The sequence below is a fragment of the Lytechinus pictus genome, chromosome 2 (assembly GCF_037042905.1).
Source record: "Lytechinus pictus isolate F3 Inbred chromosome 2, Lp3.0, whole genome shotgun sequence".
Taxonomy (NCBI): domain Eukaryota; kingdom Metazoa; phylum Echinodermata; class Echinoidea; order Temnopleuroida; family Toxopneustidae; genus Lytechinus; species Lytechinus pictus.
This window is the reverse complement of record NC_087246.1, coordinates 42,532,332-42,548,427: the sequence shown is the minus strand read 5'-3', so window position 1 is coordinate 42,548,427 and position 16,096 is coordinate 42,532,332. Positions and strand designations below refer to the sequence as shown.

Genomic DNA, 16,096 nt, shown 5'->3' with positions numbered 1-16,096 from the left:
TTTGTTAAATAATGAAATATCTACTTCATTATTTATAAATAATAATTTTGTTTCAATATCCCATTATTTATAAATAATCATTATTTATAAACAATTTTTACAGTTTGCCATTATATACAAATAATCATTATTTATATACAAATAACCATTATTTATTAAATAATGCCATTATTTATTAAATAATGCCATTATTTATTAAATAATGCCATTATTTATTAAATAATGGAAAACTCGCTATAACATGCAAATGTGGGACCGCCCATGATATGAATATTCATGATGCGATTTCCTTTTTCGTGATTTTTCTTCACAAATTTTTGTCCATTTCCTCTTCATAATGACATTTCTTGAAGCAATTTTCTAGGGATATGGTCTGATTGTAATATTCTTCATTTTCTATATAACTTCGTCTTCGTAGAAATATCAAAAAGTGTAATTTTATACGATTTTTCCTACAGTTCACAATCCCCATAGGCGCGCGTGTATCGTAGGGACAACCGGTGAATCGACGGAGTGCTCTTCATCGAAATACTACGTTGGTTGGTCCCCGGAAGTGGCGGGCGGAATTTAGCCCGAATCCTCGATGGAAGTCGATCAAGTGCATATGAGCTGAGAGAGTGAAATATCAGTGTACTTGTACAGGCCCTTCTACTTTTTATAAATATTTCTTGTTGCTTTTTTTGTTAAGTTAATTTTTCCTGGTGTAGAGATAAGTTTCAGTTCTAATAATGCACTTCAAATACATTTTGGAGTGTCTGTTTGAGGCGTTTGGGGCGATTTCACCCTGGCCCCAAAATGCTCGCAATGACAATACGGGGTCATGATGACCCCTAAATTTTTAAAAACTTATTTTTCTATTGAAAATTATCACAAAATTCACCAAAAGTGTGCACGAAAGCCTTCGTATTTCATTTTTAAAACTCCAAAAAGTGCCCAAATGACAAGCTTGGTCGCTTCGCTGTGTCGCTTTCAACTTGAGAACGTTTACGCGTCTGCTTCCCCCCCCCCCCCCCCTCCTCCGAAAGAAATTCTGTATACGGCCATGCTCTAAAGAGCCTGGCACATTGATTTATGTATACTTTCATTTTCATTATTTTTATCTCATTATCAACATGGCCTTACGCATAATTTTTTCCAGGGGGGCCGGGGCCAGAGCATGACGCGCGTAAACTTTCTCAAAAAAATCTTGAAAGCGAGACAGCCACGGGACCAAGCCCAAATGACAAGCTTGGTCGCTTTGCTGTCTCGCTTTCAACTTGAGAACGTTTACGCGCGTCTGCCCCCACCCCCCGAAAGAAATTCTGTGAATGGCCATGCTCAAAAGAGCATATGGCACATTGATTTATATGTACTTTTCATTTTCATTTTTTTTATCACATTATCATCATGGCCTTACACAAAATTTTTACCGGGGGGCCCGGGGGGGGGGGGGAGCAGCTAGGACGCGCGTAAAGTTTCTCAAAAAAATCTTGAAAGCGAGACAGCGACGCGACCAAGCTCAAATGACAAGCTTGGTCGCTTCGCTTTTTCAAGATTTTTATGAGAAAGTTTACGCGCGTCCTGCTACCCCACCCCCCCCCCCCCCCCGGAAAAAATTATGCGTAAGGCCATGATGATAATGAGATAAAAATAATGAAAATGAAGTATACATAAATCAACGTGCCAGGCTCTTTAGAGCATGGCCATATACAGAATTTCTTTCGGAGGAGGGGGGGGGGGGGGGGGGGGAAGCAGACGCGTAAACGTTCTCAAGTTGAAAGCGACACAGCGAAGCGACCAAGCTTGTCATTTGGGCACTTTTTGGAGTTTTAAAAGTGAAATACGAAGGCTTTCGTGCACACTTTTGGTGAATTTTGTGATAATTTTCAATAGAAAAATAAGTTTTTAAAAATTTAGGGGTCATCATGCCCCCGTATTGTCGTTGCGAGCATTTTGGGGCCAGGGTGAAATCGCCCCAAACGCCTCAAACAGACACTCCAAAATGTATTTGAAGTGCATTATTAGAACTGAAACTTATCTCTACACCAGGAAAAATTAACTTAACAAAAAAAGCAACAAGAAATATTTATAAAAAGTAGAAGGGCCTGTACAAGTACACTGATATTTCACTCTCTCAGCTCATATGCACTTGATCCCCTTACAAAAATGTCGTGTGGTATAACTGTGTGGTACCCGGCTTTACCACACGAATTACCACATGAATGTAGGTTACCACATGGTTACCACATGAACATCTGTGGTAATTTTCCATATCCTTGTGTGGTAACGTCAGCTGGTAGCTGTGGTAATTTGTTGTCTATGTGGTACTTCTGTGGTAAATCAAAATTACCACATGAATGCATGTTACCTCATGATGCCATTGTGTGGTAATATAAATTCAAATATGTGGTATTTGTGTGGTATTGTTATATTTCTGTGGTAAATCAAAATTACCACAGGAATGAATGTTACCACATGATGCCATTGTGTGGTAATGTAAATTCAAATATGTGGTATTTGTGTGGTATTGTATACTTCTGTGGTAAATCAAAATTACCACATGAATGCATGTACCTCATGATGCCATTGTGTGGTAATGTAAATTCAAATATATGGTATTTGTGTGGTATTGTTATACTGCTGTGGTAAATCAAAATTACCACATGAAAGCATGTTACCGCATTAGCCCATTGTGTGGTAATGTAAATTCAAATATGTGGTATTTTTGTGGTGTTATATATGCTCTGCGGTAAATCAAACTTACCGCATGAATGCAATACCACATGATGCTATTGTGTGGTTATGTCAGTTCAAATATGTGGTATTTGTGTGGTATTGTTATACTGCTGTGGTAAATCAGAATTACCACAGGAGTGCATGTTACCACATGATGCCATTGTGTGGTAATGTAAATTCAAATATGTGGTATTTGTGTGGTATTGTATACTTCTGTGGTAAATCAAAATTACCACATGAACGCATGTACCTCATGATGCCATTGTGTGGTAATGTAAATTCAAATATATGGTATTTGTGTGGTATTGTTATACTGCTGTGGTAAATCAAAATTACCACATGAAAGCATGTTACCGCATTAGCCCATTGTGTGGTAATGTAAATTCAAATATGTGGTATTTTTGTGGTGTTATGCTCTGCGGTAAATCAAACTTACCGCATGAATGCAATACCACATGATGCTATTGTGTGGTAATGTCTATTCAAATATGTGGTATTTGTGTGGTATTGTTATACTGCTGTGGTAAATCAAAATTACCACATGAAAGCATGCATGTTACCACATTAGACCATTGTGTGGTAATGTCAATTCAAATATGTGGTATTTGTGTGTTACATGCCCTTCTGTTGAAAATCAGAAATACCACACAAAAAAGTTATCACACCCATAACTTAGACCCCCCTCAGCTCACCCCCTATCAAAATTAAAAATTGATTCGCCGGGGGGGGGGGGCGGTGACAGGCTTGCGCATGCGCACTTACCGCCAACATTTGAAAAGAATTCCGTTGCGTTGCATGCAGTTTATTGAGCTCCATCGAGAAGTGTGACGAAGAATATAAGGCCGTTAATAATTCAACTACTTAAAGAATACGGGTTAGATATGGACAACGACTTCGAAGACATTTGCAGTAGGCTAAACAGTAAGTTAGATAACCATTTTCTATGATTTTCTTTTCGTAGTTTGTTAAATGCCCCGGCTTGCAACTAGCTAAAGATTTCGTCAATGAAAATGACATGACACTGGCAATCCCACCCTGTCCAACCGGGCGCTCGCCCGGCCCCGAGCGCCTGCTCGCTGCTGTGATGTGGACCACTGCACTGGCTGGTGGTCTCAAAGTCTGCACACAGCACACCTAACGATTTGAGTTTAGATTTAACGTGAATTTCCTATTATTTTACAAAATCTTTCAATTGATGATGTTCCTTGTATTCTTATGAGTAAGTGTGCAAAAATTTTCATAAAAAATAGAGAGAAATAATTGATTTTCTTTGGAAAAAATCTCGGCCAGTCATGGTCATTTTGATTGAACAAAATGATTAGTGCAATAGTGGTAGGTAGGATGGGGGTCGGGTGTCCGGACAGTTTATCTTTTTGAAGCCTTCTTTTTTGTCTTTGGATTACACTAAAAATATGAATTCAATACTTTTAATCATCTTCTATTTTGTTCCTTATAAATAATATTTCCTAACATTTTGTACTAAAAATTGATGGAATACTTCGCTTGTAATTTTTTCCAAATGACTTTCTAAAATTGATCGTCCGGACACACAACCTGTCCGGACACACAACAACTGGGTAATACTAATAGTGGCCGATGTCTGCGCACCTATTCACTTTACACAGACCTATTACACATGATGCGAAGATTTCGATAAGAAAGCAGTCACAGAGGCTGCATTTTGAGGCCGTCACATGAAATGCCCAGGAAAGAGTTCTATATGCAATTCCAATGCACCCCCCACCAACATGATCAAAAATAAGATTGTTGAGACTTAATTCCATTCCAGTTCGTTCATTTCAGATTTTCCTATATTTCTTTTTTTACCGTTGTGTTGGCACCTAAGTTGGGACTTGAGATCACCTCGTTTTATTTGCAGTCAAGACCTGTTCCTGCTATGCTAGCGAGAAGTGCTGATACCGGAAGGGGTATTTTAACGATTATCAGCCAATAGTTCGAGTAGACTTGACTCACAGAGTGACACAGACCCTTGAGTAAATAAACCGATGTCTATGGACAATTACACACACTAGATACATCCATACATGCTCGAAATTTGACGGTATAAAGCCATATTTTAGGATGTATTTCCACTCCTAGTACTATCCACTCCCCCATCATATATGTTCTATATTGTGCTAGATATATTATTCTGAACCTTCTTCATGTTTTTCAATGTTAGGGGAGTGCATATGGAACTCTTGCCAATGCCCTAAACTCATTATTTTCCCACCATTTTGAGTCAGATTTTTTATGAATAGATCTGTTTATGACATTTCAGGAGAAAGAGAGGGAGACCCAAAACTACCTGTCCTGGCATCACATTTGAGGAGAAGAAGTCGATGAATATGACCTAGCCCGGGGGAGTTTCCAGAAGAAGGCCCAGAACCACCGGCCGCCAGGAGTGGAGGTCCTTTGTTGTTGCTCTACATGTCAGGAGGCATCGGGCAGTAGGTAAGACTAAGTAAGTACAGTAGGCTCTTTCAGGTGTAAAGTTTATTTTTTGTTTGGAGTCGTTGCATATCTTCCATTATCAGAATCGCGCAGATTCGGATGTGCGCAATCTTGGGGCACCTTATCTGTCAATAGTCCTAACTGTACTTAGATGACTCTGTGATGATATTTTTATCATTTTTACATTGTACCAGGGGTATTTTTATTCACGGAGCCTAGACAAGTCTCTGTTGCCTGTAGAACTTGGTACACAAAGATGGATTTCCGTAAAAAATCCACCTTTCCCACAATAATTTTTGGGCAAACATTTAATTTGTCCAATTTGTAAGCCTTTGTAATCTAAATATAAAAAATTAAGGCTTAAGAAATGTTAATTGTAAGCAGGTAAACATTTCGAAGGATCACTTGCTTGCAATTCCCAAGCTATATAACACAATGACATGACCTTTAACTGGAGTGACGTCCATATGCAAGAAAATACAGAGAGAATTGGTGCAAATGCATAGCTGATTGTGCTAGTATTAGATTCCAGGCTGACGTGTATCGGTTTGGACGTTCTAATGACAAGTTTAGAGTGTAATTTGGCGCTAATACAGTTTCGCAACGGTTGATCTGGCGATGCCAGAAAACTAATTCACCTCAAAATTTGTCAGATTTTTTGGCCAAATATCTATTCAATTTAATGTGTTCTAAAACTACTAAAGATTAAGTATAAGAATAATAATATATTCATGATAGGCCTACCGATAGTAAAATTAAAAAAAATTATGTAAGGCCTAACTTAACCACATTTAGGGCCTATTACTATTGTATATTTAAAGCTTTTATACAGATTGTCTTTAATTTGTGGAAGTTAAAAATCAAGATGATGATTAGATCTAGAATTCTCAGATCTGAAAATTAGACCATATCTTACCTTAAAAATCCTGCAAAATTTTCTAAATGCCTCATTTTGCCAGCCACATTTGAAAGGGTTCCTGCCCATTACGAAAGCTATGCACTTTAAAAGATTCATATTATTATTGTTAAAAAGACAAAAATTGAAGTGACATAAAGTAAGCTGCAAACAGTTGCTGGATACTCTTTGCATTAATATGTTCCTCACACTGACACTGCTGTTACAGTTCCATGTAAAAATTGAACATTGAAAATTGCATGCACATTAATGAGTGGCACATGCGAAGAATTACTTGTAGGACCCTTAGGCTTACTACACCATATATTTTGCGTCTTACCTACTGTGCATGTGCCATGGCTGGGACATGTACTTGTAGATTCTGCAATTTCTTGGCATGATTGAGGTTAACATTTTTTTTTCTCTCTCTTTTTTGCAGCCCTGGTAGAAGCACCATCTTGATACTATCATTCAAACTCTCATCAGCTGTATCATTATAGGTGGACTAAAAGAACAATATTCATGCAGATATAATGGTGAGTACAAATTTATCCTTTTTGGAAGGTATTTTTTATTATTATTGTGTTATTTTGATTATTTACATGTGCATGAACATGAGATGCAGTTAAATAATTTTGATTTTGTAACCACTCTGATACAAAGCTTGTGTAATGCTCTTATAAGGTTCATGCTGTTGTCAATTCAAACGTAATAGATAGGCATAAGTGAAACATCAACACCTAATGTGCATTTATGATCACATCAGAATTGATCTTCGTTATGTGAAATTGGCAACTTGTAATTTCTTATTCAAACTGATGGAATTATCCCATAACCATTTAAAACACATTTAAAAAAAGCATGAATTAAAATCATGTTTAATTAAAATAAATATTTTTTCAAAAATAAATTTACTCTAAAATGTCCTTCCCTATACAGAGATGGTTTGGAGGTGCAGCAGATCTTGAGGGCATCAAGCTTTACATGTTAATATTTGAAGTATAAATATGTAACAAACCCCACATTGTTTTTTAATCATTTTTTTTAAAGTTTGGAAATTGATATTGAAACCATGTAGTTTTTAATGAATATAAAATAGTTAATGCAGGAAAGGCTTTTATGTTTATCTTCTTCTGTTATTTTTGCAGATGCCTTAAGTTGGAATGGAAGGTGTCCTGAATCTGCACCCATTCATCTGGTTTCGTAACTCCTTTCATAGTGCTATTGGAACCTGCTCCCTACCAGTATAACATCAAACAGATTGGAAGAATAAAGGCCGATGGGAAGTGCCTTTTATATTTCTACTTGCCACAAAGCAGTCCATATGGTTTAGCGCAATCTAAACTGGACTATTGTAATGCTCTTCGTGCTTGAATTAGGGCGATCTGGACTGACTGCAGATAGTACAGAATGCTGCACCTATTGTGCCATTTGCCATACGCCAACTTCGCTGGCTGCAAGTCAAGGAAAGGATATACATGAACATCAGTGTCCGTCTCCTGATTTTCAAAGTCAATGACAGAGATCCAGATTACATGTATTATAAGGAATCCCTTGTGCGTCATTTTCATTCTAGGCGCACTTGCCTTTTTATTTTTGTGATCATTACGCACCTACAAATTAGCTACTGGTGATGCAACTTTCTCCACTACTGCTCCAAGGCCATGGAATTAGCTCCTTCCTCTCCTCCAGTTGTCAACAACCTTGGATCAATCCAAATACAATTTGAGAAGACCTACCATATTCCTGATCTTTGCTCTGTACTTACAACAATACTGTCACTGCCTGGTAATTTGAATTTTTTAAAATCTCATGTGCTGACTAGGATGGCGTCTCAATTCATCCAAATTAGACAAGGGATAATAAAGTAATGTATGACATTCTAACCTCTGCATTATTTTGGTGAAAGAGCTCTAAGCATATGCAAGTAGCAAGCTGATGATGTCATACTGACGTACATTGTACATGTACACGTATCCCCAACTTATTATTTTGTATATAAAATTGTGCATTTAATTTTGTTTACCAAGAATGAAACAAATCGGATTGTAAACTGTATTGATGTGACTTACCTGTATTGATTATTGCTGGAAGTTCTTTTGCTACATGGGATTGGAAGACATACTTATTACACACATGAAGTAAATTATTATTTTATCTGGTAACATGAGAACAATAAAAATGTGGGCATGATATCATAAACTTACATGTATCTACTTGCATGTGTTGATGACCAATATTTTTGTAATTATTTTTTTTTAAATTTTATCTGATTTTGATAAAATTTTCACTATTTTGCATGGTAAAAATTACTTTATTTTAATATGTTGAGCCCGTATCATATACAAGTACAACTTTAAAGATAAATTACCAGTTGTAACAATCTTAAAATGAGTTCGAACAGAATCCAATAGAATTACCAGCAAAATATAAAAGATATGTGCCATAATTATAGCTCGGGAAGAAAATGTGTAATTGCTGAGAAATGAGCAAAATAAGCATGTAATTCTATCAAATGTCAGGTATTTTTCAAATCAATCATAATACACTGTCCTGTCCCACATATGCTTTTCTGTGTTAGTGCCTAGTGATCATCAGAATAATTGATTTTAAGTTCAAAATTAGTAATTTTACAAAGATACAAATTTACATAATGTACCAGATTTAGAGATTATGTAAAATATTTTGACAACTTCTCATGAAATAATTGTTTGCTGCAACTGCTGTCTTTTTAATACCTCTAAGTGATAGTGTAATACAACCACAAACTTTTCTTAAGAATTAGTGTACATGTATGATTCTTTCACCCAAATTTACATGCATTGATACTGTTGACTACTTGCCAAAAGTTCCTGCCAAAAGCCTTTTTTTTTTTACGATGTACATGCTTTTATAGACGACCTGCCAAAACATTGTATTGTATATATATTCAAGGACCAACCAAAAAGAGATGAATAAAATGTTTGAAGGAAATTGAAATTAACTTTAAAAATGATAGCTGTCAATGCAGTATTATTACAGGGTTCCCACAGTCATGGAAAATCCTGGAAAAAATTGGTCATGGAAAGTCAGAGATATGTGAAAAGTCATGGAATTGCATTTACATGTACCTCTTGGCTATGACAGCTTTCTAGTTTTTTATGTCTCACAACTCTCATACTCTGTGATTGTACTCTACTATTATAATTGGTGTTCATGATCATAACATGTCTGATTTTGTAAACTGTGCCAGAAAGGAATTAAGTCATGGAAAGCAGCAATTTAGTCATGGAGAGGTCATGGAATTCTGTTTTCAAATTTCTGTGGGAACCCTGAATAGGTTTGTGCACTTGACACAGTGTGCACTACAGATGAACTTTGTAATGCCATGATATAAACCAGTACAATATCTTAAAGGAAAATAAAACCCAAAATATAATACCACATGATACCATTGATAAATACAGGACAATGAAAATGAATCCACTCATATACCCCCAATCCGATTTCCCAGTATGGAGTACCACCTTTTCAAAGTTGGCATCTTCTGGTTCGAAGTCTATGGATGGAGATTATTCCGTCAGCGACGAACTACATCTCTAAACGTTTGGGCATTATATATTCTATTTCATTGGTAATAAATCAAATGTACAGATAAAACTCATAAAATATTAATTAAAATATGTTTAATATTATATGATAGGTTCAAATTACGACTTGATGAGTTTTAATGATAAAAATTACACCCTAATCTACGATTTACAAATTGGCAGCGAAAATCAATCAGAAATTGGGGTGTAAATCTTATCATTAAAACTCATCAAATTGTATTTTGAACCTACCATATATTAAACAAATTTTAACTAATATTTTTATGAGTTTTATCTGTACATTTGCTATGTTATTGCTAAAATAGAATATATAATGCCTAAACGTTGAGAGATGTAGTTCGTCGCTGATGTAATAATTTTCTAACTAACCCCGCGAAAATGGCGACCTCCATCCAGAAACTTCGAACCATACTGTAAGAGGCCAACTTTGAAAAGGTGGTACTCCGTAATTGGATTAGGGTATGAGTGGATTCATTTTGATTGTCCTGTATTTATCAATGGGATCATGTGGTATTATGTTTTGGGTGTTATTTTCCTTTAATTCAGATACATGTATTACATGCCAGGGTATTGTCCTAGTTTTCATTTTTGGTGCGTAAATTGATCAAATTATTCGTTCCTTTGAACACTATTCTAAACTGAGTGGACTCCAAATACATATTATCATCTCTCGTCTATTTCTACTTGCCCTTCGGCCTTGAAGTAAACTTGGGATAATTATGCATTTTGTTATACGCAATTTTGAGTACAGTGCACTTTGCCGCAGCTACTTATATGATATTACCTATTGTAGACACATCCTTATGTTTTGTTCATTTTTTTAAAAACGATTAAGAGTTTAATCATTTTTGTCTTTAAGCATAAAACAAAGAGTAATCAGTCCATTCTGTATGTGTGACCTGCAAAAAAAAAATACAATGGTCGTTAATTTGGTTTGCTGAAAAGCCTGATAGCCTTTGAGGTAACTTTTTAAAGTATTTAGAAGAAATGTATCTTTTTTAAAAGTATTTATATGCACTGTAATTTCTTTGATAGTTACTGTTATGTTACACTGTTTGTACAGTAAAGCAGATGTTATACATTTTTTGTCAATAGCAAATGTAAACCAGTATTGTAAATTGATGACTCTATGAGCTAAATACCAGTACTTTCTATATCACTTGTAAAATCATTTGTTGTTTGTTCATTGAAGGTGTTGTATTTTCTTAATCTTATAAAAGTCCATAGGGTCATGAACACATTCTACTGCTACCAAATTCATACCCATGATATGTGATGTATCTAACCAGTTACCACACATATTGCAACACACCAGTTGCTACATACATTATCATGCATCAGTTATCACACATACCATCACACTAGTTACCACACACATTTTGGGTAATGACTCTGATGCATGGTATTATATGTAGTATGTACAATATGTGTGGTAACGTGTGTGATAATTGTAATGCATGTGGTAACTGGTGAGTGTTTACCACACACCATTTACCACACGAATTACCTCATATTTTACCACACACCAGTTACCACATGCATTACCACACACCAGTTACGTAACTGGTGTGTGGTAGTGTATGTGGTAACGCGTGTGGTAAATCGTGTGTAGTAATGCATGTGGTAACCGGTGTGTGGTAAAATGTGACGTAATTTGTGTGGTAAGGCGTGTGGTAAAATGTGAGGTAATTCGTGTGGTAAATGATGTGTGGTAACGCATGTGGTAACTGGTGTGTGGTAAAATGTGAGGTAATTTGTGTGGTAAATGGTGTGTGGTAATGCATGTGGTAACTGGTGTGTGGTAAATGGTGTGGTAACTGGTGTGTGGTAACTGTCATGTGGTAAATGGTGTGTGGTAATCTATGCGGTAAATGGTGTATGGTAATGCATGTGGTGACTGGTGTGTAGTAACCATCGTGTGGTAAATTGTGTGGTAACCGGTATGTGGTAAAAATTGTTACCATAAATTAATCCCTTGTGTGGTAAATGTTACCGTATATTAATCCATTCATGTGGTATTCCTGTGGTAATGTTGTGTGGTAAATGTTCCAATTTACCACAGGACAATACCACACGACATTACCACACATTACCACACAATACCACAGGACATTAAGACATAGCATTACCACACAACAATATATGTGGTAATCGTGTGGTAAAGTCCTATGGTAATTATATGGTATTACCACAGGACATTTTTGTAAGGGTCGACTTCCATCAAAGATTCGGGCTAAATTCCGCCCGCCACTTCCGGGGACCAACCAACGTAGTATTTCGATGAAGAGCACTCCGTCGATTCACCGGTTGTCCCTACGATACACGCGCGCCTATGGGGATTGTGAACTGTAGGAAAAATCGTATAAAATTACACTTTTTGATATTTCTACGAAGACGAAGTTATATAGAAAATGAAGAATATTACAATCAGACCATATCCCTAGAAAATTGCTTCAAGAAATGTCATTATGAAGAGGAAATGGACAAAAATTTGTGAAGAAAAATCACGAAAAAGGAAATCGCAACATGAATATTCATATCATGGGCGGTCCCACATTTGCATGTTATAGCGGGTTTTCCATTATTTAATAAATAATGGCATTATTTAATAAATAATGGCATTATTTAATAAATAATGGTTATTTGTATATAAATAATGATTATTTGTATATAATGGCAAACTGTAAAAATTGTTTATAAATAATGATTATTTATAAATAATGGGATATTGAAACAAAATTATTATTTATAAATAATGAAGTAGATATTTCATTATTTAACAAATAATCTTTATTTATAAATAATGGAAAACTCGAACATTAAATAATGATTATTTATAAATAATGAGAATAATGGTGCACTCGAAAAAATTATTTATAAATAATGAAGTAGACGTTTTCATTATTTAACAAATAATCATTATTTATAAATAATGGAAAACTCAACAAATTATTTATAAATAATGAAAAACAAATAATCATTATTTGTAAATAATGAAAAACAAATAATCATTATTTATAAATAATGAAAAACAAATAATCATTATTTATAAATAATGAAAAACAAATAATCATTATTTGTAAATAATGAAAAACAAATAATCATTATTTATAAATAATGAAAAACAAATAATCATTATTTATAAATAATGAAAAACAAATAATCATTATTTGTAAATAATGAAAAACAAATAATCATTATTTATAAATAATGAAAAACAAATAATCATTATTTATAAATAATGAAAAACAAATAATCATTATTTATAAATAATGGAATGTCGAACTATTATTATTTACAAATAATGAAGTATTACTTGGAATTATATATAAATAATTAGAAATGATATTTTATATAATAGTAGTTATTTACAAATAAAATGTAAATTATATATAAATAATAGTTATTATTTAATAAATAATGATTATATAACAAACAATTGTTCTATATAATATTGGTACATTCGGCGCCTCATATTATGGATGCTATCTTGAGAATAACAACTTTCCCTGATGCGGATTTTGGTAGATATTTAGAATATTAATCCTGAGGTCAAATAGTACTAAAAACTGTTGAAAAACAATTTGTTGCAATTTTTCCGGATAAGGGTATTTTTGGTCGTACATTGAATGGTCTATAGGCCCTACCTTAGAAATTGAGGCACAATGCAGGTTTGTAAGTTCAGAAGTTCTCTAAATCTCAATTAATAAAACATTACATATTATTTCAATACTGATTATGTGCATGTGTGTGTGTGTGGGGGGGAGCTATAAAAATATAGTTAATGTGTTTCTTTCTGTCTATCAGTAATTGGAACGTAGCCGAAAGTATATAATTGACAATTCGAATAGAAGTCCTTTATCGTAAATTGTACTCTAGACCGAGTGGCCGAACGGTGAAAGTTGTATGCCAGTCAGTTGGGGGGGGGGGGGGTAGGGGAGGGGTAGGGGATATGGTTGGTAGGATGGTCATCTAACTAAAAGTCTTCAGATATATTCTAGCTGTCTAGGGATGATAAAATACCATAAAACAATTCAATTTTTTAACCAGGCGCAAAATTGCTAATACACCTGATCTTAGGGTCTTGATATAGGTGATCCCCCCCCCCTCAGGCAGTCGGTAAGGGTCGGGAAAATTGGAACTCTATTACTTCCTGATAGATTAGACCCAAGTGAATCCAAAATGAAAAAGAAAATCAATTTTGGCACAAAAGTCCTACAGGAGTTGTGTCATGACATACCGTACCACACTAATATCATCATGATAAGTTATGGCGCCATCTAGTGTTGTAGTAAGGTTTTCACTGCATAAAATCCTGAAATGGGGTTGATTTTATCATCAATTGACCAAGAATAATCATATAAATTACATGTGATGTATGCCTCTGTTATTGGACTGTATACAAAAGACATATGCATTTCATTTTGAAGAAGAAAGGGGGAAAATTACATTTTGGGGGTAATATTTTCCAATTTTAGGGCATTTTTCGCAAAATCCGCCCCCATATGGTAAAAGCGAAAAAACACTGACATCACAACATCATCAAATATTCATTCTTGTACACCTCAGACAACTTAAAAATAAAATTGGCGAAGAAAAGTGAGAAATAAGGTTGAAAACAATAGATTATCCTATTGGGCTTTTACAGGCCAATATGGCGCCAAAAAGGACCCCCCACGAAGGGAAAAGAGGGGTCTGAAAATTTGAACCCCATCATTTTTGGTCTAAAGGGACCCTATTGAAGCCAAAACAACCAAAAAATCAATTTTGGCAAAAAAAAAAATCCTACGGGATTACACACCATACCGCACTACAATTCTAAGAGCAAAATTTTAAAACGCCGATCGGAAAGATCGTCTTCACAGCTCATCGTTTATGCATTAAACCACGGATGGCTATGCATACCGCTGAATAAAGATCATCTGACATTCTTTCGTTTATTCTTTTTGCAGATGATTCCAATGTATTTTTTGCTCACAAAAACCCTCACACCCTAGTTCAGATTATGAATTTGGAATTGCTAAATTTGACTCAATGGATACGTGCCAATAAACTATCTCTTAATTTAAACAAAACCAAATATATGATATTTAGTAATTCTATTGAATCTTTACCTTCTGACATCATCTTTGATGATACACCTTGACAATGTGTTTCCCAAATTAAATGTTTAGGAATTATAGTTGATAATAAACTTTCTTGGAAACCCCACGTTCTTAATGTGAGCAAAATATTATCTCGTAATATTGGTGTAATTAATAAGTTAAAACACTCTTTTCCTTCCGTCACATTACTCATGTTATACTCCTATTTGATTTTACCTTACCTTACTTATGGAATATTAGCTTGGGGTAATACCCACAATTCTTTATTGGACAAAATATTAATTTTACAAAAGAAAACACTCCGAATTATATGTAATGCACCATTTCGTTCTCATACAGATCCATTGTTTCTGAAACATAAAATCATGAAAATAAAAAATTTATATTTGTTTCAATTAGGTCAATTCATGTTTAAATATAAAAATAATTCGTTGCCACGCATATTTGATTCCATGTTTCCCCGAAACCAATCCCTCCATAACTATCCCACCAGGCAGTCAAATGAATATCACTTACCCCTTCTCAGAACGCTTCTAGCACAAAATACTTACTTATATACAGGTCCAAGATTTTGGAATTCCCTTGACGATGAGATTAAAGACGCCCGTTCTTTACTGTCCTTTAAAAACAAACTAAAACTTATGCTCCTAAAGTCTTAATGAATTATGTTTATTATTCTAAATTAAAATTTTGCCTTATTGCCAGTCTATTATCTATGTTTATACAGAACATGACATATTTTTTTCCAATTAGACATACAAAAGTTATAGCTTGTCTATACATTATATTCTACTTTTTATATTGTATATGTGTATGTGTGCATGTCCGTATGTATGTGTGTGTGTATGGGTGCGTGTGTATGTGTGTATATGTATGTATATATATATATATGTGTGTATATATATGTACATGTGTATGTATGTGTAGACATAATATACATGCAGCAGATTAGCTTTGCATCCCTCTCCCTATCTCTATTTTTCTTTCTATATTCTAGGCAGTTGTCATCGTACTATTGTCCACCCTCATGTACCGTCCTGTGTTGTGTTGTGTCGTGTTATTGTCTTTTGTCTCTGAATTTCACAATCCTGTATATAAGATTTGTTTACCCCTTTCGTTATCTTCATGTATTCCTTTACATATATTTCAATATTTTTTCTATCCTAACTTTTTGAGGGGTTCACATTTTACAAGCTTTGCTTTTCAGTGGACCCCTCCATTCTTCTCATGATATATGATTATATTGATTTAATTGTATTAAATTATATTGATTATATTGATTTAAATATATTTGAATCACTTATTGAATATGTATATTATTTATTCAATGTTAAATT

The 16,096-nt window shown here is 34.5% G+C and overlaps 1 long non-coding RNA gene across 1 annotated transcript; it reads left to right on the top strand.

Moving 5' to 3' along the window:
* The first annotated feature begins 3,553 nt into the window (after window positions 1-3,553).
* Window positions 3,554-9,288, top strand: LOC135153120 (uncharacterized). The gene is made up of 4 exons (XR_010292600.1): window positions 3,554-3,636; window positions 4,997-5,179; window positions 6,504-6,600; window positions 7,213-9,288. It is a non-coding gene; the product is annotated as an uncharacterized LOC135153120 (long non-coding RNA).
* Window positions 9,289-16,096: the final 6,808 nt, after the last annotated feature.